The sequence below is a fragment of the Octopus bimaculoides genome, chromosome 24 (genome assembly GCF_046866305.1).
Source record: "Octopus bimaculoides isolate indiv1 chromosome 24, ASM4686630v1, whole genome shotgun sequence".
NCBI classification, from domain to species: Eukaryota; Metazoa; Mollusca; class Cephalopoda; order Octopoda; family Octopodidae; genus Octopus; species Octopus bimaculoides.
The window spans coordinates 195,211-221,879 of NC_142951.1; the positions used below are offsets into that span (position 1 = coordinate 195,211).

The 26,669-nt window shown below is 36.5% G+C and overlaps 1 protein-coding gene across 2 annotated transcripts in view; it reads right to left on the reverse strand.

Annotated features, from left to right (window-relative positions):
* Positions 1–26,669, reverse strand: part of LOC106871701 (G protein-coupled receptor dmsr-1) — a 269,255-nt gene that overhangs the window by 150,619 nt on the left and 91,967 nt on the right. The window contains exon 1 of one of the 2 annotated variants that reach the window (XM_089341140.1): positions 20,068–20,238. The exons of the other annotated variant lie outside the window; for it this stretch is intronic. The gene's annotated coding sequence lies outside the window, so the exon portion shown is untranslated. Of the gene's footprint in view, positions 1–20,067; positions 20,239–26,669 lie in introns of those variants that run through there. 2 annotated transcript variants of the gene reach the window in all.

Sequence of the window (26,669 nt, forward strand, 5' to 3'; positions counted from 1 at the left end):
ATACACACCTAAATTATATATATATATATATATATATATATATATATATATATATATATATATATACATGAACCATGACAAGACTAGCCCAGAAACAAAAAAAATCCTTTTGGTTCCACAAACTATTCGAAATCAGATCATGGGAATGCTCCCTCCCAACCAACCTCCTACACGATTTCTAAATATAGGAACCATCCTTGCAAAACACAAATACAAATTTGGAGATGAAGAAAAAAGGTTGGCCGTTCCCCTAAAATTCTTATAAAAAAGATTTCTGATGTTGACAAAATAATACACGCGTCCTCCTATCAAATACTGTCTTCAAATTCTTTCTGTATCTATATGCTTTTAAACAATTAGGATTTCTGATGAACTTATAAACAATTATGAACTTATTCTATTTGTTTCAGGGCAGGAAACATCTAAATGTTTTACAGATCCACATTTGTGGCCTATTGGTTTTCTACCCTCCACGAACATGGATAGGTGCAGCTGGTCGATATGGTCCTGTTTGCATTGCAAGGTCAGTTCCATACCTATATCTAACCAGTTTTGCTTAGGTAGTTTCTTGATCTCCACTGTTGTGACTTCGTCTTCTTCGAAACCTGCCAAGACGGCCGCCACTAACCAGGTAATGGATATTTCGGTGGCACATTCAGCACCCTAATCTTGGCAAGACGTTGACCACGATAGCTGGGGATTAAGAAAAAGTTGTCATTCCTCAAAGTGGTTACGGGGTTACATCTAGCTTCTTCTTTCGTCCCAAATCTCACCTCAATGGCTCCAAACTTCTTTCCTCGGGTGATGTGGGTCTTTTGTTCCCACACGCGCCCAAAGCATTCTTGTACTTCGCTCTCGGGAGCATTTTCCAACCGCCGAGACTTTCTATTATAGGCACAAGGCCTTAAATCTGTGAGGAGGGTCTGCCCCTATTACATCGGTCTCGGTGCTTTCATTGACCCCAGTTGGAGGAAAGGTAAAGTCGACCTCGGCAGAATTTGAACTCAGAACGTGAAGACGGATGAAATACCGCAAAGCAATTTGACCGGAATGCCAACGATTCTGCTAGCTTGTTGCCTAGGCACCAATATTAACCGTTATCACTGGTTTTGCGAAAGTTCAGTTCCAGACATCAATAATTTCAGCAGCAACGAAATTTCCTTCCTGGTGGATCTGGATAGTTGTGAGGTGGAGGCGAGAATTGATCCGGAGGAGACGACGACCTTACAGTACTCAAGGTCGACAGTTCGCATCCTGTTCTGGAGCAATATTTGCTATTGTGTACTGAGTCACTGGCCTGAGATGAGCAGACAGGTATAATTAGAAAGATGTTGAGAAAAGGTTGAAGTTCACAGCTTAAAGAGAAAACTTCATCGGAAAGTGTTACTTCAATTAATTTACAGCGGTGCAGCCAGATATTCCGATGTTCTATGTGCTTGCGCGCGCAGCACGTGTATATATACATACGTACAAACAAATAGGGTTCCAGTTGTCCATTATTGGACACCGCCTCCTTTTTTATTATTATTATTTTAGATATTACATTTAAGTACTAATTGATACGATGCATTTTACAAGCTCAACCGAACCTTGCAATTTGCAAATGTCCTTTCGATAGGAATCGATCATTTATCAGCTACGGTCGTAATAACCATTAAAGCATGCAATATGAAACTGAAAAATAAAAGGAAACAAATGTTGAGGATGAACAAATCTCCATATTCTATATCATTATAATTATTACTAAAACATATGTATAGGTTGTATGGTAAGAAGCTTGCTTCCCAACCACATGGTTCCGGGTTCAGTCCCATTGCGTGGCACCTTGGGCAAGTGTCTTCTACTATAGTCTCGGGCCGACCGAAGCCTTGTGAGTAAATTTGGTAGACAGAAACTGAAAGAAGCCCGTCTTGTATATATTTTTTTATGTGTGTGTATGTGTTCGTCCCCCACCACCATCGCTTGACAACCGATGTTGGTGTGTTTACATCCCTGGACTTTAGCGGCTCGGCAAAAGGGATCGATAGAATAAGTAGTAGGCATACAAATAAGTCCTGGGGTCGATTTGATTCGACTAAAGGCGGTGCTCCAGCATGGTCACACTCAAATGACTGAAACGTAAAAACAGTATATGTGTATATATATATATATATATACGTTTCGGTTTACCGCCCATCAATCCTCCTCCTATAACCGCTAATAAGCTAAAACTGATGTCTGTCTAACTGACCCTTGTCAAAATTAATGTCTTATTTTTATTTACACTGAACGTTTGCTCAATGTTGATTATTTCTCTCAATAAACATACACACATTACGCAGATACACACACACATATATATATATATATATATATATATATATATATATAGTGTATTTATATATTTTTATTCTATCCTAGACATTTGTCCTTTAAATCCATCTCTGATCGGAGTCTTGTTTGCAGACTGAATTACCAGGTCTTTTGTTTCTTCACATTACGTATTTATATCTTTCGTCTCAAGTTACTCTTGAGCACTTCTAAGTCCAAACCTCTACATTCTGAGAGAATTTCTAAATCAATTTTCTTCCTCAAAACTATTACACACACACACACACACACACACACACACACACACATGGATGAATATATCCTCTTACCCCACTCTCTGTCTATATATATATACATACACACACATATGTACATTTACATATACTTTGTGTGTGTATATATATATATATATATATATACACAATCTATATACATACATAAACACTAACACACACACACGCACATATGTATGCATATATCCTCTTCCCCACTCTCTCTGTCTGTACATATATACACACATATGTACATTTACATATACTTATATATATATATATATATATATATATATATATATATATATATATATATATATGTATATATATATACATTCTATATACATACATACATAAACACTAACACACACACACGCCTATCTATATTTTCCCACCAAAGTACAAATATGTTGTCCAAATATTATTCATACTGTTATGGATTCTTCAATTCATCCGAAATATAAGGCTTCACCTTTTACCAAGAGAACTGTTCTAGCGTTCTTTACCCTCAACCAGAAAAATCACTCTTCCTTTCACGCCTTTTCTTGTTCGGTTTTTTTTATTGCTTGTTTTTTTAATTTCCTCTTTCAATCTCAGATCATGTCATGAGTTTTTTTTCTGTAGATTGATTCCTTTACTGATAAATTCTAAAACGTGCTTTTGAAAAGCATAAACATGTTTGAAGATTACTCGTGCCAGGAAAATTCTTGAACCTTGCCTTTTTATTGATATATTTCCCTTTATCACAATCTATATCAGGTTTGCATGCTTAATGTATCACCGTTAATGTATTGGACAGCTTTGTGCACCAAATATTTTCTATGTACCTCGCTCACTTCGTTGCTAGATTCCACTTGGCTCTGATACAATCTTTATGCATTTTGCTGAGCTTCATTTGTGTTTGTTATCGTTTTACTTCCGTATTAATAGCCGGATTCGGTATTGGAGATATTGCAGTATTTGTCCAACATGACTTCAAATTTACTAATTGTAGCAAACATGCACCAATATCTCCCATGTTTTGTGGTGTATTTCGGCGTTGTTAACCAACTGGACCGAAATACAGAAGTCCTCAGAAATTCCGCAGCGCCTAGATTTTCCTACAAGTTACCACGATAGGCATCGACTTTTTAAACACTAAAACGTTCACTATTCGTGACGATCTCCTGTTGCTTAAAACAAGGAGTGCAACATCCGAATATATATATTTAACCCGAGAAGGTTTGAAGTGACTTACAAGCAACACGGAGACCTCGATTCGTATACGAACCGGTGGCTCTTCAATTGACTTTCAGATAATATATCTACCCGACCGAATATCGATTATTTCGATCAAAATTTGTTAGAAAATAAGAAAAGGTGGTCAATAGACTTCATGTCTTATTAATAAGGTTACTCGATCCTTGCAATAGCAAAAACAACATCAACACACACACAATATACACATATGAAGCAGGGTATAAAGTTTAATACCATAAATCTTGAGAAAACGATTGATGTTTTTCAGCGACCAGACACGTTACTTTGTCTCGCTTTCCAAATGAGATTGATAACTTCCTGCGGCGCTGGTGTTTGTCTGGTAAGAATAACATTTAACGTTTCTAAGATGTTAATCAAAGAATATGCGTCTCGGAATATCATAGCAATTTTCTTTTAGTTCATAATTATACCAAAAACATGACATACACGCAAAATGGGCATAAAGAACTTTGCATCTTTGTTTCCAAACATACATGCAAACAACACCCAAACGTGTGTGTGCGTGCGTGTGTATATATATATATATATATATATATATATATATGGAAGTAACTCGTTAATTATTTCTAGTGCTCTTTTTCTGAAACATTCTTCGCTGAAGTTAGCGGCGTGTGCGCATTACCTGACGTCGTCTCACTGTAATTCTTTTTGTGTCACATGCCTAGACATGATCTCCCTCTAATAACTACGGCATAGAATGGGGGAGGAGTGAGTGTATGTTGTGAGTGAGTGTGAGTGCGTGCGTATGCAAGTGTAAGTCATTGTTTCTAAAGCACTTGTAATTATTTTTTTCCCCATTTGGTAGGAAATTAGCTGCGCACGCATCACGTGGTAGCCACTGCGTCATGCATTGACTTCCTATAGTGTCACGTAACCTGCCGTTAATCATTCTGTTGGAAGTTGAGATGGAAATGAATTGATCGTTGTTATAACTGTAACGGTGAGCGTCCTGGCTTCTCTTGGTCGCTGAATAAAGTGTTTTCTTTGAACTGAGGGAGGATCAGAAGCTGAACTTTATGAACTTTATGAAATGCATTCAGCACAAGTTTCACCGTTACAGACTCTCGTCAAAATGGTTACACACATAATATACATAAAGAAGGAGCTGGATGTCTAAGAATTTCTTGTGCTGACGATGGCACTGAACGAACAAGGTTCTGGAGAAGTGATGCAATGCTGCTTACAAAGGGGTGACAATTTGCAAGTTATTCCTCATCCTGTCAATCTTCAACAGTAAATATATATATGAACACACATACGCTCGTGTACATTATATATATATATATATATATATATATATATATATATATATATATATATATATATACACATATATATATACATGTTTACACACACATTTGAATAAAGTGATAGGCGAAACTTGTTATTCGTAAGCTTGCTTTAAAATAATAACCTTCTTCTAACACAAATGCACACAAACATACAGACACGCATTCACTCAAATCCACATGCGGGTGGGTGGAAGGAAGGAAGGAAGGAACGAAGGAAGGCAGGAAGGACGGACGGGCCGACCGCCCGACCGACCTACAGACAGACAGCAGACGGATGGCCGGATGGACGGACGGACAGAGAGAGAGGTGGGGAGAATGACAGAGAGAGAGAGAGAGAGATTCGGACATAGTTTATCTTTATTTGTATCCTGAACTGGAATGGTCGTGGAATGGAATCGCCGGTGCCACTTATTAACTGACTAATTAAATATCATCAAAAAGAGAAGAAGAAAAAAAAAGAACACCACCAAAAGCCAGTTGGTAATATTTAAGGATGGTGAAAATATAGCGCCATGTTAAATAATAGTGTTTTGTTTAAGCTGTTCAATTAAAAATAGAAGCGCAGTTAAGTGCAGCATCAACGGTTTGAAGAGACGACATCAGCGACATTAAACTGAAAACTATTTTATCTGCATCTCACTGTTTCTCGTTTGTTGATTTTTCTGAGTTTGCCTGATTTAAATAATAATGATGTTATTTGTTTCTTAGCAGTAAGAGTGGCGGTGGTGATAGTAGGGGGTGGGGTGGGGGAAAATGATGGTGGTGGTTGTGGTGGTGGTGATGGAGATGATGGATGTTGTGGTGGTGGTGGCGGCTTAACCCAAGTCGACATACGATGAAAAGAAGTTCTCTCTTAGAACCTCCCGTCTGATTAATGTTATTTTGGCCAATATCATCAGATGCAGAGGAACCCGATCTGCCGTTTCCGCACAACTTGACACGGAGAAAGATGGCATTGTCTTCATTATAGCACTATAAGTAATGTTTGTGGCTCTCAAAAGAGAGTTGTAGAAGCACCTGTTATCATATCGCAATTTTCTATTCGATCGACATGAGGCAAACTGTATTTGATGCATTGATTAATACAATTTATTGATCAGTTATCGAATCATCTGTATTTTCTATGCAAACCTGCGTTTTACCACGATCATATGAATGGTCCCACTACCTTTGTGCGTGCGTGTGTTTGTATAATATATTATACATATATACATACATACATACATATATATATATATATATACATAACTTTAAATCTTAAGGAGTTATGACTAAAGAACATTGCCTTCATTCCATTTCGGATGAGCATCAGGATTCAGTTCTCTTTTGTCAATCAAAACTCTTGGATTCGCCTGGATGCACAAGAAGCACTGTAGACTTATTTCTTTATTGCCCACAAGGGGTTAAACATAGAGGGGACAAACAAAGACAGACAAAGGGATTAAGTCGATTACATCGACCCCAGTGATAAACTGGTACTTATTTAATCGACTCCGAAAGGATGAAAGCAAAGTCGACCTCGGCGGAATTTGAACTCAGAACCTAACGGCAGACGAAATACCGCTAGGCATTTCGCCGGGCATGCTAACGTTTCTGCCACCTCGCCGCCTTAAGAGAAAGCAACATTTCGATAAAAGTAAGAATTAGAAAGCACAAAAAAAGAAAACATAGAATTGCCAATTGTGGTTGATTTCACTGTGTATAGTTTTTTTCCGAATCACTCAGTTTCGCATTTCTATTTTAAGCACCGAATCTTGAGCACATTTTTGGTTTTATTTGTTCATCCACGTAACTAGTGTACATGGTTCTATATAAGTTCATCCATAATGCTACGATATGGTGTTCAATTAAACTAATTAATGATTAGAATACTTCCTTTTTCATGCTTTTAAGGGTTACTAAGATTAATCAAGTATTTTCTAGGTTGTGAGGTATAAAATCATTTGGAAACCTCTGCGCTGATGTACGCAAACTTCTTATTAGGCCGTAGGGTGTAAGGTGAGAAAGATGTGGTTACTATTTCTAGCAAATCGAGGATCTGTCGTTTGCTTGCTGTTGTAATATTGTTTAAGTCGATAGTGTTTTTCATAAAGTTTTATGGAATAAAGTCGTAGCTTATTCAAAAGTGAGGCTGGATTAAAGTTGATCCGAAGATTTCATGATATTGTGTGATGTTTGCTTTCTCAAGTCTATTTCGCTGCTGCAACGAACAGAATTAGCAGCAACTTGAAAACCTAGATTCAGCTCAGAAAGGATTTATTTCTTACTTGCACAAACCTCGACCCACCTATATAAAAATACGATCAAGCTAACGCAGCAGTTTGTACGTAGTCGCTTGATATGGTAGAAAGAGCAGCAAAGCTATCTGCAAAGCACCATACAGCGCTTGAAAATAAGACACATGGGATAAAGTATTCTGGATCCCTTCCAAACCTGTAAAAAGGCGATGGTTAACTCTGATCCTAGCTCCTCTACTCCATCGGAGACAGACCTTCGACGTAACAATAACAAAAAAATGGATTTTTGATCTAGCATTCTATGATAGGGTTCCTGTCTCTGAAGAAGTGAAAATTACGCTGAAATCATGTGATACAACAATCCTATCCGCTGGTGCTGACGAAATCTCGTCTGCCGATATAATCAGAGTGTTGTTTATTTTAACACAACGTTACTACGAGATGATTTCTTCGGACGATTTACTGCAGTTTACGGCTTTGAAAGCAACGAATCCAAGTTAAGTTTGATGTGCAAATTAATATTCGCAATAAAAAGTTTGCTTCTGTCGCTAATAGCTAATATGTGTGTATGTGTGTGTCTATGTCTGAGTGGATATCTTTGTTCATAATATAATTTCATGCTTAAACCGATATTATATTGAAATACAGTGGTGGCTTAGACTAAATTCCACTTGAAATAAAAACAAAAGACCTCAAAATACATTTCAAAACAAATAGAAATCTTCATATAATTGTTTTCTCATAAAACATACAAATATAACATTTCTGAATCCACCATATCCAACATATATAACATATGCTGACCAATATATATTTTTTCAAGTATCACTCTCATTTAGTCTTCAATATGAAGTGTGCCTGGCGGGCAGGCGGGGGTAAGCTTGTTTATAATTATATATTTGTGAGGTGTATACATACATACGCACATAGACATAAACATCCACATATATACATATAAAATATGCGATGCGGATCCCTGTGACATTTCAGAAAAAATTTTGTCTACACGCCCTTTGAACAGCTCCCCATGGATATTTAGGGTCACGTTAAGAAGCAGTGAACGGTTCCAGAATTTTTTACTCGAATCAAATATAGCACACAACTCTGAATAGATTTAAAATATCGGCATCAGTAGAATTAAGAGGACTTATTTGTGCTGGCATCGAGTCTTATTGGTTGTAATAATGAAATCAAAGCCAACGGTGATATTTTGATAGACACGTTTCAGGTTTGCGTAATATATACTTTAAGTGAGGAATTCTATGTTATTGATGCATTTCCTATTATACATTAGGCAAACCGGAAATTTACATATTAGATTATTTTAAAATATAACTGTTTGGTTTGATTTCAATATCAAAAAACATGTATGTATGTAATATATATATATATATATATATATATATATATATATATATATATATATAATCTACAAGTCTTTTCATTCTCTCTCTGTTTATTTTCTCTTATTCCTTTCTGTTGAAGAAGGTAGGCTCGAAAGATAAAAGACTTTCATTTTCGCGAGCGTCAAACTAGTGTGTGTGTGTGTGTGTGTGTGTGTGTCAAAATAAGCAACAGGATACCCAGAGGTGATGCAGTGCGTCCGTTTCAAGTGGCGCCATTTCATTGAACAATGCAATCATTACATCAATTTAAATGCCGGGCTATCCTCAGCTGCATAGATAAATAAATAAATAGAATTATTTTAATCATTCGGACATATTTGTATGATTTTACTTAAATCCTCTAAGGGGGTAAGAAGACAAACAAAATCCATGCTGTTGCCACTTCCGCTTAGAAGTTTCTAAGACATCAGGAAAAAAAAATTTTGTTTGGGTCATAGTTTGTCACTGAATTTGGTTCAGTTTAAATTTATTAGTCTTGTTTATCAAATCTTTGTATATGAAATCTAAGATTAGGGAATAGTGTCTGTTAGGAAAGGGCATGAGGGAGTTGACAGAATCATAATGGGTCTAGTCATAAAACTTGTCAAGATTATTTTGGTGTAGTGTAAAGTAACCGGCAGTAATGAAGTTGGGCAGTGGAAGACTTCCGATCCGCGGTTCGACAAAAGACCCATAGAATACCAGACTTATACAAAAAAAAAAATAAATAAAGTACTGGGGTCGATACATTCGACTAAAAATTCCTCACGGCGGTGCCCCAGCATGGCCGCAGTCTAATGACTGAAACAAGATAAAGGATGTGTATATATATATATATATATATATATATATATATATATAGGGTGAGGTGTTCATCTACATATATACAGTTGCATACCGCCATATTTTTACTTATATATTTAATTCACGTAGTGAAAAGTTCTATCGATCGCATTGCAGTAACTGTCATTTCTTTGTTGCTGTAGACAGACAGCAGACAGACAGACAGACAGATTTGGTTTTTATGGCTTAGTTCTGTCGTTTCTGTGTCGGGTGTTTATGGTGTTTGCTTTTGATAAATGGGCATGTTGTGTGTGCGTGTGCGTGTGCGTGTGCGTGTGCGTGTGCGTGTGTGCGTGCGTAGTACCTGTGCTGAGAATTACTATCCAAAAAGTAGCAGTCACCATCGAAGACTACTTTATACACCAATATATATCCACACGCGTGTGTGTGTGTGTATGTAGATAGAGAGAGAGAGAGAGAGAGAGAGAGAGAGAGAGAGAGAGAGAGAGAGAAAGAGAAAGAGAGAGAGAGAGGGGGGGGGGCGAGAATGAGAAGAAAGAGAGAGATGAGCACAAATTCAGTAGTACATGTACACAGAAACACGAAATATATACACATACAAAAATACACACACGCCCCTATTCATACACACACACACACACACACACACACATAACCTTTATGTGTGGGTTATTTTTATCTTTATTGTTTACTCAGAGTCCTTGCCTTCTGGCCGGGCCCGGATGGTTGGGAGAGTGATGTGCTTGAACCGGAGATCCTGTGCAGCAGATTGAACTTGAGTAAAGGTTTTCAGTCAACTCAAAACACAGAAACAATCAACACATAACATCGAGCTCGATGCTCTACTGCTTCCGATAGACCATTGCTTTTCCAATTGATACTTTATCGAATCCTGGAAGCGTATATGGCAAAGACAGCTGCTGCGACGCTTGAACGTACATGTCCATACAAGTATGTCCATACAAGTATGTCCATACAAGTATGTCCATACAAGTATGTCCATACAAGTATGTCCATACAAGTATGTCCATACAAGTATGTCCATACAAGTATGTCCATACAAGTATGTCCATACAAGTATGTCCATACAAGTATGTCCATACAAGTATGTCCATACAAGTATGTCCATACAAGTATGTCCATACAAGTATGTCCATACAAGTATGTCCATACAAGTATGTCCATACAAGTATCTACAGGTAGATATGTATTTGTGGGAAGTACACGTGCCCGTGTAGTTATCTCTCTCTCTCTCTCATCTCTCCCCACTCTCTCATCTCTCCCCCTCTCCCATCTCCCCTCTCTCTCTCTCTCTCTCTCTGTCCCTTGTCTTTACGTCACACTGCTTGCCATCTTAGTGTTTATTCCTAACTTAGTGTTTCGACAAATCAGAATGGGGTAAATGGAGCAAGAACACACACGAAAACGAAAAGTATATATATATGTGTGTGTGTGTGCGTGCGCCTGTGTGTGTGTGTTTGTAAGTGTGCGGCGCGTGTGAATGTGTGTGTGTGTGTGCAGAGTGCTTCTCGTCTCGAAACAACTTGCTCTCTTCACATTTGAGTTGTTGGATGATATATGTTTCTTGTTAAGAAGGCGCTTCTTGAGAGAGACCACATGCCAGTCAAAGGAAACCTGGACAGATATCGAGGTTCTGCCTTTTGAAACGGAGCCTGTCGGCCCAGATCAATATTTTAGAAGAAACTGTCAGTTGAGGCCAGTATTTTGACTGTTTATCGTCAAATTTATAATCAATTAAACGTATTTGACTTTCTAGTACAGTGAAATATGTCTTACATTGGTAGGAGTAGGACGGACAGACAGACAGATGAACTGTGGAGTAAATTTCTCATACTGTGATAGGGCCATAACGTTTCCAAACTCTCCCAGAATGGCGAAATTGATTTGTTGAATGTTTAAAAGCTAATGAGCGTGCAGGAAGCCTCTGAGTGGTCGTTTGGGCTGATAACATAACAGTCAGGTTTCTCTTGAACCACAGTCTGTTCTATTCTAAAAGATGGACACCTAGGATGCAGTCTAGAATACGGTAGACGGAATTGTCTGTTTCTGTACAGTGTAGCGCCTCTGATCATAGCTCCATTCGATTGAACTTGACCTTGGGTTAAATTACTTTCACTGCTTCTGCTACTACTGAGTCTTAATATTACTGCTGCGTCTACTACCACCACCACCACCACCACCACCACCACTACTGTTACTACAAGCAAATTCAGAGAGGTAGATACTGTCTTGGCAACGCCTGGTTGCTTCTTGTGGAACTGGCCAATTTCTTGGAATGGATGTAGGATATTTGTGCGTCTAGCAGCCTCAGTCCTGTCCAAGTTCTATCTGCAATAGTCCAATGCTGTATAGTAATAACAATGTAGAAAGAGTTATTCAGAAACTCATTCAGAACCGTGTTGTTAGAGTAGTGATGCAATGTTGTATAATAGTTTGTGCTATAGGCATAATCGATGTAATTGATGTAATCGACCCTAGTGATTGACTGGTATTTAATTTATCGATTCCGAAAGAATGAAAGGCAAAGTCGGCTACGGCAGAATTTGAACTCACAACGTAAAGGCGGCCGAAGTGCTGCTAAGCATTTTGTCCGGCGTGCTAACGACTCTGCCAGCTCGCCGCCTTCTGGTGTTGTCTAATAATAATAATAATAATAATAATAATAATAATAATAATAATGCAGACCAACACCAAAGCCGAGATGGTGGACAAGATGGGGGAGGTGTTCAAAGACCTTCCCCGGAGACACAGTTGAGGCTGTGGTGGAAGATTCTTTCATAAAGCTGTTATCTCCCACTTAGGGGTAGGTTTTGATTTTTTTTTTAATAATTTTTGGATGGGATATTGTGCTTTGTTTCCCTTTTATAAAAACTGTCATATTTAGTCCGAATACCTGGACAATGAATGGATTTGAACCCACAGTCCCAGTCATTGCAAGACAATGGTAAAAATTCTAAAGAAACATTCGGTATTTGATCCTATTCCGACTCTTCAGTCTGTTCATCCGTCACAGACCGTCCTTCACAACTTCTCTCTCTCTTTCTCTCTCTTTCTTGTATGTATATAGATGCATGTATGTATGTATGTTTGAATATATGCACACAAATGCATATATTTTCATTCATTTTTAACGCCATTGTTAGAAACAGTTAACATCTACCATTGCTGAAAATAATAAAACTGATATTTTAAAAAAGTCCTTGTCAAAATTTTTTAAAAAATAGGAATTTTCATCCATAAATTTCTTTTCAGAAAATTTGCAGAAATATTTCTTTCGTATTCTTCCTTTCCAAAACAGGCTACTTTTTTTTTAAATAAGATGTTTCCCCTCTGACTGCCTGTCTCTCCATTTATCTTTCTGTCCGTCTATTTAACTCAGTCTATTTATCTATTTTTCAGTCTATGCATCTGTCAACTTCTTCGTCGGTTTTCTTTTCCTCCTCGGCTTCTATCAATCTTCCTAACACACAAATGATCCAGATACATTGGTGCTTCTTCTCCATCTTAGTCCCTTCTCTCCCATCATTTCAGAAAGGTAACTGAATGATTAATTTTTAACAGCCATTTTCAAGAAATCACAAAAGGGAAGACATTGTGGTCTTCTCTCCGGGTATAGATTTTATGCACTAATATATATTGTTTATATATATACACACACACACACACGATGGGCTTCTTTCAATCCACTCACAAGGCTTTCGTCGGCCCGACGCTATTGCATAAAACACTTGCCTAACGTGCCAGGCAGTGGTACTGAACTTGGAACCATATGGTTGGGAAGCGAGCATCTTACCACACAGTCACGCCCGCGGTAATCTCCCGCTAGGTTTTCCTGTAATGTTCTCAATCATTTTGTCAGCCCTTGGTGGTGCATAAAGAAATTATTATTATTATTATTATTATAATTTTTGTAATTAATCAAATAATTGTTCCCACCACCACCACCACCAAGATTTTACCATTATTGCCATTGTTATTACAATTATCCTTGTTCTCGTCCACACCATTATTCTCGTTTAATTTTCGACAATAGCAACAAAAGCTTATGAAATCATTTTTCTAAACGAGAGCCGCCGCTAATTTTATAGAAGTTTCTAGACCAGACACAGATATCAAGTGTGAACAGATTTCTCACCAGACACAGAAGAAAACCTTCCAAACATGACAATATGTTCTCTTTCACACGCTTTTCTTACAAGACGATGATGTTCAGTTTTGTAAGAGAGGACATCATTATTTCATATAGAAACACTTATACGACCACCACTACTACTACTACCACCACCACCACTACTACTACTGCTACAATTACCTCTACCAACACTACTTCTGCTACCACCACTAATAAGAATAATGACTTTTATTGGCCACAAGAGCCCAAGACAGATCAATATCAAAGGACGAGTTATTACACACAAAAGCAAAATCATTAAAACAAAAAACACAAAAATTGCTACTACAATAGTACTACTACTACTAATAACACTATTGATACTATTACTAACACTGCTACTATTACTGCAGCTATTACTACTACTACTACGACCACCACACAAATAATGGGGTGAAGAAGGAGAAGGTGGCGGAGATGGACGAGTGTAATGCTGTTGGTGATGATAATGATAATAGTTGTGATGATGAAAATAACGACGACGAAGATAATCCTTCTCCTATAGGCACAAGGCCTGAAATAATAATAATAATAATAATAATAATAATAATAATAGTAGTAGTAGTTGACACGAACCGCTCACATTCTCAGGAAGTTTCCTCTCCGTCTAATGTATAAACGTGCCTTATTTAGGTCTCCAGTTGAAACCCGGTAGAAAGATGAAATGCAAATCAATCGGAAAATAATAATAATAATAATTTCCAACAGCTGGAGAATGAGGAGCTATGACATTGGCAAAGTCTCTAAGGTATGGCTATTTGAATCGAATCGATTGAGATAATTGGTTGAAAAAGAACAGAAGAAAAAGATACGAAACTTCACAATAATGGAACAAGAGTAAAAAGAAGAAAAATGGGAAATTTCATTGATTGAAGCCCCGGGGATTGGTCTTAATGCCAACAGAAATTCCTCTCGTTCTGTTCTCCATTACTGTGATGTGGAGAGGTTCATTCTACCAGGACATACCACTTTTACTAAATTTATTAAGCTATCGCCTCCTTTGCCACCCTAGCCTTCCTCGCCATGTCAGTCATCCATAATGTCGGTAACACTTTATCGAGATCGCCCGAGTCATTCGGTTTTCGGGTATTCTGTTTAGCACAAGAGCACACATTATTTGAACAGCTCAGAGATGAAAAGCAGAGTAGGGTGTCACCTTTGATATAATAAATAGACATCTATCCACTATATTCAATGTATTGAGTTCTATACGAGATAATGTTTGCACCATACAAATTATATTCATTTCTAATCTAGGCACAAGACTCGAAATTTTGGGGGAGGAGGCCAGACGATTAGATCGACCCAGCACGCAACTGGTACTTAATTTATCGACTCCGAAAGGATGAAAGGCAAAGTCGACCTTGGCGGAATTTGAACTCAAAAGTGAAGACTGACGAAATACCGCGAAGCATTTCACCGGCGTTCTAACGTTTCTGCCAGTTCACCGCCTTACCCCACAAAATGTATTATTGATATACTCAACTTCTGTTATATATATATATATATATATATATATATATATATATATATACGCACACGAGAAATAGATATTTCGCAAATAAAATGAAAATATTTTTTGTGTAAAAAAAACTTTTGGCAATCGACTTACATAAAAGATGTAAATAAAATTCCTGTTTAGATCGATGAAAGATGGTTTACACGTAAAGACACTCGGAAATAAAAGCTGGCTACATTTTAAATATCATTTATACATTGAATATATATATATATATATATATATATATATATAGATATATATGTGTGTGGACGTGTATGTATATATATGCACGTGTGTGTGTGTTTGTTCGTGTGTGTGTCTTTCTGCCTGTCCGTCTGTGTCAGTATGACCCAAGGATTCCAGTGTGGGGAAATTTGTATGCTTCGCGCAGTTGGCGGTTACGAGTGTGGGCGGAAAAGTTCTCAGGCTGACTATGAAGGAGTGATGTTAGAGCTGGGAAATCTTGCATACATTAATTTCAACCCTTCTTGTTAATAACTGCATTTTTTTGTTCATTTTAACTGATATCTGACTATTGAAAGAAGACTTCAAAAGTAACCAGTTGCTATATACATAACCATCACTGTGAAAGTGACCATGCTTTACCAGTAAGCTACTAGGCGGAAACCATTCGTTTTATTCATTATATATATATATATATATATATATATATATATATATATATATATATATATATATGTACAAACATACTCACACACATTATGTATGTGTGTGTGTGTGTGTGTGTGTGAGTGTACATAACTAATTTTCTAATGAAACAGAAGCAGTACTCAATGCCATTAATTACAGACGTTATTAATTAGTTCACAAATGAAAATCAATTGCTTTTGAGACCAGCGAAAGTCTTGTGGTTGGGAAGTAAACATGACTAGTTCCAGTTTGCAATTCAATCTGTTACATCATCATTGCTTTGTAATCCTGACCCGTTTATCACTGCACAGACTGCTTTGATGGCGATCGCCGAAGCAGTTGGGTGGATGACTCACCGGGTATACATGCTGTAAGTTCTGTCCGTGACTAAGCATTCCACTGCTGACCGCTAGTGCAGCATGTAAACTTACTTATAACAATCAATTAGACCAGGAGTTCTATAACAGCAAAGCAAGGGTCTGGCGCAAAACATATTTTTAAGTGCACGCCGAACTTGTTTACCCATAAATATATTGATTCTTATTTTTCTTATTTGTAAACTGATTTGCTATAAATATATTCTGTTATTTATGATACTGAACATTATACCAATTTCGTGTATATATATATATATATATATATATATATATACATACATGTGTGTGTGTGTGTGTGTGTGTGTGTGTGTGTGTGTGTGTGTGTGTGTGTGTGTGTGTGTGTGTGTGTGTGTGTGTGTGTGTGTGTGTGTGTGTGTGTGTGTGTGTGTGTGTGTGTGTGTGTGTGTGTGTGTGTGTGTGTGTGTGTGTGTGTGTGTGTGTGTGTGTGTGTGTGTGTGCATACACACGCATAAGCACACACATTGGCTGCAACACAGAGCTTTTACGCACGTTCGCTTTAACCAGGTCACCTATAATATATAATATATTACATATATGTAACTGTCGCTGTTGACTTAATATATGTGTACGTATATATATATATATATGTCTGTGTGTTATATATAGGCTCACAGTCTGGCACAAGGCCTGCAGCTTCGTGGGGGGGGGGGTGGAATGAAAGGTCAAGTCGATTTCGACGGGATTTGAACCCAGAACGTAAAGACGGACGAAACGCCTCTAAACATTTTGGTTGGTTCATTAACGATTCTGACAGCTCACCACCGGGGTGTGGGTGTGTGTGTGTGTGTGTGTGTGTTGGTCAGAAAGCCTGACGGCGTTGTTCCGGCACATGGCTTTGAATTCCAGTCCCACGAGATCAGCTTTGCGTTTCTGGGTCGATAAAACAGTACCAACCTTGGCAAAGGGCTGGCGGAACTTTTGGTGCCTGGGGCAACATTTTTTTGGTGTCTTTCTATTTTTAGCGTTTCCGTTAGAAAAGGGCTGGGGCCGCTCCTTGTGCTCCGCTGAAGTAAGTGGACGCTCTTTCCCTCGGTTAAACATCACTGACAGAGACTCACACGCCTGCGCAGCTGTTAGTCTTCCTCAAATCTTATTCATGTTTGGTGAACATCAGCCGATACATTTAGATATTTCTTTTTTCAATATAGTTTTCAATATTCTTGATGCAAATCCGTGGTATTTGGGATCGAATCCACTTCTCCGGTGTTTCTACTACTATAATCCTAAGTTTAGTGTCATTAAGAGCTTTCCAAATCAACGGGATAATTTTTCATTCGATGTAACGTCTATAAACATTATACTTGAAGCTTGTTAGTGTTGAACCATGGGTTTATCTTATCCCTCTTCTTACTACTATTTTGGAGTCTATTTCATAGTTTATTACGATATCTAGGGTGAGTTCTTTTTGTATTTTTACTTCGAATATTCTCCAAGTTTTTCCTTTGCTCCTTTTCGTGTTTCTGTCCTTGTGCTTGTAACAAGAGAACTGCATACCGTTATGATTATTTGGAATCCAGGAATAACTGCTGAAGAGTGAAAATGTTGGTGTAAGAGTAAGCAAAGTATATTTTAGTAGAAGGGAATCGATAGTGTAAGATTTGATGTTCAGTAAGATTTCTTCAGATTATATATCTTACACAGAAATATTTATGTCTGAGAGAAATGATTAATTTTGATTTTTCGCTACGATTATTATCGAAGCGGTAGAAAATATCCTTCTTTTTCCTCAGAAATGTACTGGATATATTCGTATTTTTATGTCTATGTACTTCTACTTCCGTAAACTCTTTCATATCGTTCGCTTATCATTTGGGCATTTCGTTCGAACACAGCAGCGGAACAGGAGTGTATATGAATAAACAAGCGTTTCATTTCCCTATGAGATATTATCACAATTTCTATATTCTACGTATTCTACCCAATTTACTGAATAATTATCATCTAATGCCTTCGAAGGCTATTCATTTGTTTCATACGCAAAACATGTAACAAAGAATTCCTGTTTGGTTTCAAAAACAACGAGATTTGTAACGGATTCTTTAAGATCAAGAGTTAAAGATTTCGCAAACATTTTCTGCGAAATCTAATACAAGGGGAAATATTTCAACATTATATTTTTTGTACAGTCAGTTAAACGAAATATATTACATGAAAACGACCACAACGCATATTATAGACGTTTATCAAAAAAGCTCACAAGCATAGACAAAAAATAAACCATTAAGAAAATCTATAAAAGCTGAAGAAATGATCACTTTGGCAACACTTGGTGTGCTTAGACGAAATATTAATTTCAAATCTAATTTGGTGAAGAACATTTCCACAAAACTCATTAACTTCAATGAACCTGAATTTGAGATACTTACGAAAAAGATTTAAAATACATGATTCATTAAAATTTTAAAAAGATTAAATTTATCTTTTTTTTTTTTTTTTTTTGCTATGAACGCATTTCTCGCATTAATTTTTTTAATCTCATCAACAATTAAATACGAATGCAGTTTTACTGTTTAACGGGATTAAATACTTTTCTTTTATAAAACCCTTTACATCAGAAAGCATTAAATTTCTACGATTTATCAGCTATAATTTAGAGATTACTATTAACAAATCTCACATGAAGATTGTTAAGCATGTAAGCTCTATTTATATATTTTGGCAAATACATTTGGCTAAAGAAAAACGGCCTTGCTTCGCTCGATTTGATGCTAATTTGGATTCCCAAGATTTAATTTACCCTAGATTTCAATTTTAGCAGACTGGGGTGGATTTATATTGCGATGACGGTTTATTGATTCTTGAGGGTTTGAAACCAACACATTTTTTTCATTTAAGGTTCCACTGTATTCAATGCACGAGACACAAACATATTTAACACTTAATTTCTTATACTTAATCTTATCGACATTGAACAACTTTGAAGCACCATTCTTTCGGGGAAACTTTACGTAATAAAATATTAATACAAACTCAAATTGCCCATGAAATCTCTTAAAGAATTTAATCCCTTCTAACTATTTATATTCCAAACAATATTGGTTTAACAGCATTGTAAATAACCTCCACAACAAGAGGTATTCAGCCGTACCGGCTTCAAAAATGATATCATTTACAAATACATTTTGTTCTAATAAACACACAAAAGATATAAGAATGGCAAGATATTGTTGTAATCCTGGTTCATACATCGATATTATCATTTTGATGTTGACGAAAGAAGCAGCAATGCAAAATGTTTTATGAAATTAAGGGATATTTCGCCACCGATTACAAATCGAAAATCATACACACACTTCGATATGCGAGAATATACATATATTTAGAGAAAGATTTTTTTTCAAAAAAGTTCAAATTAAGAAAAGAAAATTTTTTAGAGAATAGAATTGTATTAACCTTTTGGAAGGAATTTCACAAATTGTGTGTAGGCTTTAATAAATGTACAAGCGATTTCCGTTCTCAACATTATCACGCTCATATTATGGCTATTATATATAGCGGAACACATGGTTGATAACGTTGAAAATTGAAAGCGCTTGCGCATTTCTTAAAGCCTACACACAATTTGTCGTAAACAAAGCGGTGTGCGTTCGAGTCCCAAGCGTACGGGAAAACCTACTTTTTTTTCTGTCAAGGGCTTATATACGCCCATTATTAGACTATTTTCTTTAGTCCTTGCGCGGCGATTGCTTATAAGCTTTAAGTTTATAAAATACTATTATTATTATTATATATATATATGCATATTATTGTATTTTTCTCTCTTACCTGTGTAGTCCAATCTTTTCCAGTTCATTTCCAGTTCATTTACCTGTTTCTATTTCTCTTTTTTCCCTTCTTTCATCTTCTTCCTCTACCAAACCATATATGTGCGAATGTGTGTGTGCAGAGCTGTGTGTATCATTACAGGTGTGTTCGCGCACCAATCACTGTTCCCCCACCCCCCATCGATATTAGAAACCGACTTCAACACAATCAGTCAAAATCAATCGATGCAGTTAATTACATTAATCCATTTATATTTGTAACTATAATTAACTCTGTGTGCAGACGAGCCACGAACACTTAGCCACATTACATGAATATATGCATATATATATATATATATATATAAATATTTTTAGATAGATAGATGTGTGTATTTTATGTATGCATTTGATTCTTTTAAGGACCTACTCAATATAAAAGAATGTCTGTAGGCGAGCGCATGTCCCTCCGGGGGTTATCACACTGATATATCGATATTTTTCTTTGAGGTGGCAGTTATATAATACAATAAACGATATTGAATATATCGAAATACAAAACAAACACCAAAAAAAAAAAACAAAAAAAAAAGCAACACAGCTCCGTTGCTTCTTACTTGCAGTTTTGTTGTCGACGAAGAAGAACGTTAAACGAGGCTTTCGATATATTCGTCTCTCGTAGATTTTTGTTGTTAGTGGCTCACCTCACGTCAGCTCTGATCTGACGGATCCATGCGCGATGGAAAGAGGCATCAGCCGTGATCATCACGTCTTTCTCTTTCTGTTTGGTGAATCTAAGACTACGTTGTCAAAATGTGCTTGGTTTTTGTAAAGGTTGTAGATATAGTGGGGGAATCATTATAATAAGTGTGTTCTAAGGCGGGGGGAGCTGGCAGAATCGTTAGCACGCCGGGCGAAATGCTTAGCGGTATTTCGCCTGCCGCTATGTTCTGAGTTCAAATTCCGCCCAGGTAGACTTCGTCTTTCATCCTTTCGGGGTCGATTAAATAAGTACCAGTTACGCACTGGGTCGATGTAATTGACTTAATCCCTCTCCACAAACTTGAGGCCTTGTGCTTCCAATAGAAAGAATTATTATATATAAATTAGCAAAGGCAGTAAGACGGCAAAATCGTTTGAGTATCGAGTATTTCTTCCGATACTTGATGTTCTGAGTTCAAATCCCACCAATGCTATAGGTAAACTATTATAAACCGAGTGACAAACGCAGCGAGCGGGAAGAACTGTTATAGTGACGGAAAAATTCTTTGTAGCGTTAGTAAGAGAATGTTATATACATAGGTATAGACAGCCGGTTTATGCATGTTTGTGCGAATGTATCAAAATCTCATAATTTCAGGCACCTTCTTAATAAAGACAAAGTTATTTTACTAAATTCTTCATTATTTTCAAAAGTAATTTACGCTGAGGCAACATTCAATGCTATTTAGCATTGAATGTTGTATGGTGTCTATCGTCTACATCGATAGAAATTTCAAAAGGAACATATTAAAATAGTAATATAATAGTATTCTAATGGAGTAATAGAATAATATGCTAATAAATATAGTAATATAGCAATATATTAATAGAGTGATGCTAATTTCCTGTGTTTGGCTCAGTTTTACACATTTGAAGGAGACGTTTATAATCGATCGATCACATTAAACGGCTGTTGTTTTTTTGTTTTTTTTGGGGGGGGGGCTAAACAGCAATGAAATCAGGGAGCTACTATTTCCCCATTTAGTTCTATATTGGTATAGCATAATTAGATATGCTCGGCACTGTTATCTGCATCCACTGGCATCCATTGCGTCTTGCGATTTATATTTATCACTGCTGGAATCTGATTAACTAAAATATGGTGCATATAAAAATGAAGAAATAGCCACACGATAAACAACAACAACAACAACAAACAGACTGCGCCAAGTGGCACTAACCTAAATGGTAATTTATTCTGCTTTGCATTTAAAATAAAATGTCACATTTCGAATTGAAATGGTTTCTGTACTTTTCAATTAATTTAAGAGATTTCCATTTATTTTACTCATTCGATTAGAAAATAGATTTTTATCTTTTTTTATATAGTATTTTCTTCAATTTATTATAAATTGCACATGTACATGCAGGTATGCATATGCATATAAATAAGTGGGTGTATATATATATATATATGTGTGTGTGTGTGTGTGTGTGTGTGTGTACGTATATATATATATATGTATATATGTATGTATATCTATGTATGTTTGTATATACATATATTTATGAATATATATTTGTATAAGCATATCTGTGTATGTAAATATGTGTATATGTATTATACATGATACATATACAACCATATACAGATATATCTGCATGTATAAATATAGATATGTATCTACTTATATATGTATGTATGCATGTATATATGCACATACATATAAGTGCATGTACACACACACACATATATACACGCACAAACTCATACATATGCGTGTGCGCGCGCGCATATTCAAACCAACGAAACAAGCCGATGCATGAAACGTGAAGACACAATCAACTTCGTAGTCACAATAAATTAACTCCATTGTCACCATAGAATCACTTTTCTCGCAAATGTTTCCTTGTTATTCTTGAACTTACTTTAAAATAATATTCTTAAAAGTATAACCTAGTTTGACTCTCCATATATACATGTGTGTGTAAGGGTGTTTGTACACTTACTTATTTATACATATATATGTAATAAGCAAACACAAATATTTCTCAACATCGCTACACACCTTTCGGCAGAGTGGTTTATTCGCAACATTACGTTAATTGGCATTGGTCAAATAGTCATGTTCAATTCCGATTTGGGAATTTACATCTAAGTGTTATTTTGATCGGCAGTTAACGGCTCGTAATAAACAGTGCTGTGACCATGAAAGCACGACTGCCGACTATTGAGGTTGGCTGGGATTTCGATTTAGACACAAGGAGAAACCAGAACACGTCTATCTTGGTGTAATTATTGAGAAATACATCTTTAAACGTTATATGAGAGAAACACTGTATGCGTGCTTAAACACATGTACACACATGCGAAAAAAAACATACATACATACGTGTGTGTGTGTGTGTGTGTGTGTGTGTGTGTGTGTGTGTATAGGCACGAGGGAAGAGCATATGGTAATTTCAGAGTTTCCTCTTCTCTGGAACGACAGACTGGGAAAGCATAAAATCATAATACCATGCTATAGGCAAGTGCTAAGTTCAACCCAGACTATGTATGTATGTGTATGTATGGTGTAAGCAACATACATGCATACATATTATTCATGTATATGCATAAGCAAATACTCATTAAGATACAATGATATATATATATATCGTCACTCCGACGACGGTGAAAATAACTTGTAACATCAACAATTTTTTGTGATTTCAGAAGCAATTTTCATTTGAATTTGAATATAATTTATGTTAATTTATGAAACACCAATTTACTAATCAATTATTCTGGCATTTATTATCTTCTTGTTTCTTTGATTATATTCCCATGATGCTTTTCGCAATGTCTACTCTAATTTTGACTGACACAAATAAAGATTACTTGCTTGTAAATTTCATTAATTCTGCATTCGTTTTAATGATTTGCCATAAATTTTCAGTGGAGGTCACAACTGGAAACTGACCTGATGAACATAAAGTTTGAAACTTGTGAACCCCGAAAAACCTATTGATCAATTTGGTTGCATGAATCAAGAACATCTTCATACAAGTTAGTCTGGGCAGAGTTGAAGTCTCGGAGGAAGAGACTTGTCGACTTTCTCTTATATTCGCAGTGAAAGAGTTTTGCTGAAATGAGTGACTGGTGCAATAGCTACGTATTCGTATTATTCAAAATAATTAATCACAAGATAATTAGCCACAAATAAACATCAGCATTTCTCATTTCGTTTATTCAAGCATCAATTACAGTCATCTGGAAAAAGATGAGTCACAGAAACTCATGATTTCCGATTGAGGAACATAAATATTTCTCAACACTGAAATTATTAACCATTTTTGTTTGGTGGGTCTTGATATCTACTCTCTGATAATGTCTCGTGTAGTGACCCCCTCGAAGGTGGTTTACTCGGAAGATAATGGACCAATTTTCTTATCGGTGCTTATATACAAGATGACGTTTTCTAATTGATTGAGTTAGGTTCCGATGAACAAATAGAATACGTGTAAATGTATGTGTGCGTTGTACGTGTGTGTATGTATGTGTGCGTTGTACGTGTGTGTATGTATGTGTGCGTTGTGTATGTGACTGTATGAGTGTGTGCATATACACATACATACGTACATATATATCATGAACTAACTGTTACTTTCTCAGATGCAGCACAGAATTTTGTCAGTGAAGAGGTCGCGGTCTGAAAGCGACGAAAATATTTTGACAAATTAAATTTAAATGTTGAAGTGAATCTGACGGCTTTTGTGTGTTATTTTAAATGGCTTATAAACATGTATGTATGTATGTATGTATGTATGTATGTATGGTATGTATGGTATGTATGTATGTATGTATGTATGTATGTATGTATGTATGTATGTATGTATGTATGCGTGTGCGTGTTCTAATATAATTGAGCGCGTGGTCGTATATTGAGCGTAGAAGCTGAAATATTTTTTTGCGTGAATTGCAAAGAGAGTAAAACAAGGACTCGTTTTCAGCAAAAATTTACTTATCGACCATGGAACTCATTTGCATATTTATGCATATTCATCTCCTTCTCAAACAGTCATAATGATTTACCAAACTTCCCTATTTTCAATCATAACTTTGGCCTACGTACGTCCTTGTAATTACTTCGGTTTATCTATATTTATCGATCTCCGAACTCCGTTATTCATCCTTTTTCTGCTATAGTAATATTTCCTACTGTGTATGATAGTTGTCTTTTATATTAATCTATAATAATAATAATAATAACTGGCTGAACCCGTGAAAACTTCACGGAAAACAAAAAAATGTAAGCATCTGTAAATAGTGACTTCATTTGATAACTATCGAATAATTATGTATAAGCAGGACTCTTGGAAATTCTACGAAATGCAAAAAATATAAGCATCTTTAAAAGTAACATCCAATTATAGTGTAGAAAAGTAAAAAGCAATATTGAATATTGGCTGAGGACCCAGAATATAGAATACGGTAATTAATTATATTGTTGGTTATAAATCTGTCTACTCTGAAAATACTGATAAACATTTAAAAACACGAAGCGAACGCCACCTTCGTTTCAGTCACCACTCTCTCTCTCTCTCTCTCTCTCTCTCTCTCTCTCTCTCTCTCTCTCTCTCTCTCTCTCTCTCTCTCTCTCTCGCTCTACCACCCACTTCAATTATGTCTTCTCTGCTTAACCCTTTTTTTTCTCTTTCTTTCTACCTCTCCCTTCAACTGTAACATCCAACCTGCACACCCTCCACTTCTTCCAGCCTTATCTATTGCATTACATGTCATCTCTGCAACAAACTCTACAATGGTCTGCCGGATCACCGACTGGCCGACCGATTCACCGGGCACCTATAAAATGTTCGGCTACGTACGAACACCCCCGGTCGCCCGTCATTTCCGCTTGGCTAACCACTCTACCTCGAATATCTCCGTCTTCGGCCTCGCCCTGCACCACGGAGGTTTGGTGCGGGCGCAGGTATGGCTATCTTCTGCAAATATTGATAGATTAAGTTCGAGATTTAAAGAGTAAGAATGAAATAATACATAGAAGATTCTAGTAATCAGTACATATAAATTCAAGTCGATATGGGTGTAAAGAATCTGTGTTAAAACGCAAACAATTTACTAGAATGATGAAGTTGTCATTAAATTTGTGAAAAAGAGTGGTTGACACAATATACTAGCCATTAGTTTATGTAATATATACAATGCATATGTGTGTGTGTGTGTGTGTGTGTGTGTGTGTGTGTGTGTGTGTGTGTGTGTGTGTGTGTGTATTACGTATGCATGCATATTACTGAAACTAATAGCTTGTTAACTGTTCTTAGCGAGTTAATTATCAAACGGTCTTTCTTCAAATCGAATGACAACCTCATACCATAGTAAGTCATTTGATACTTCTTACAACCATAGCTACAGGAATTTCTGCTGTGACAAATACGAGTGATTGCTTTGAAATATCTGCGCCGGAAACGAATTTGTTATTGTTCGTCTCTTTCTGCAGAACACTCTTGACAGATAACTCAGCTGCAGCATGTAACGTCAAGGTCGTCGGTCACCAATTATCGATTCCTATTTCGTGATTATATATACAAACAGAGAGGGAGAGAGAGATTTATAACTATATAAATATAGATAGATATGGTAATGTATATCCATATGATGTTCAGTTATACCTTCTACACTCATCTTTCATTATATTTGTGAACTTTTACACCCGCGCGTGCGCACTCACGTACTAAGCATACACACACACACACACACACACACACACACACACACACACACACACACAGAGGCAGGCAAGCGCGTGCTTACGCAAGTGTCATTCAATCCAATAGCATTCCACATACAAAATTCATTCATATTATTTCTTTTACATGTTAGATAAACATGTAAAGAATCTCCTATTAGAAAATCTTATA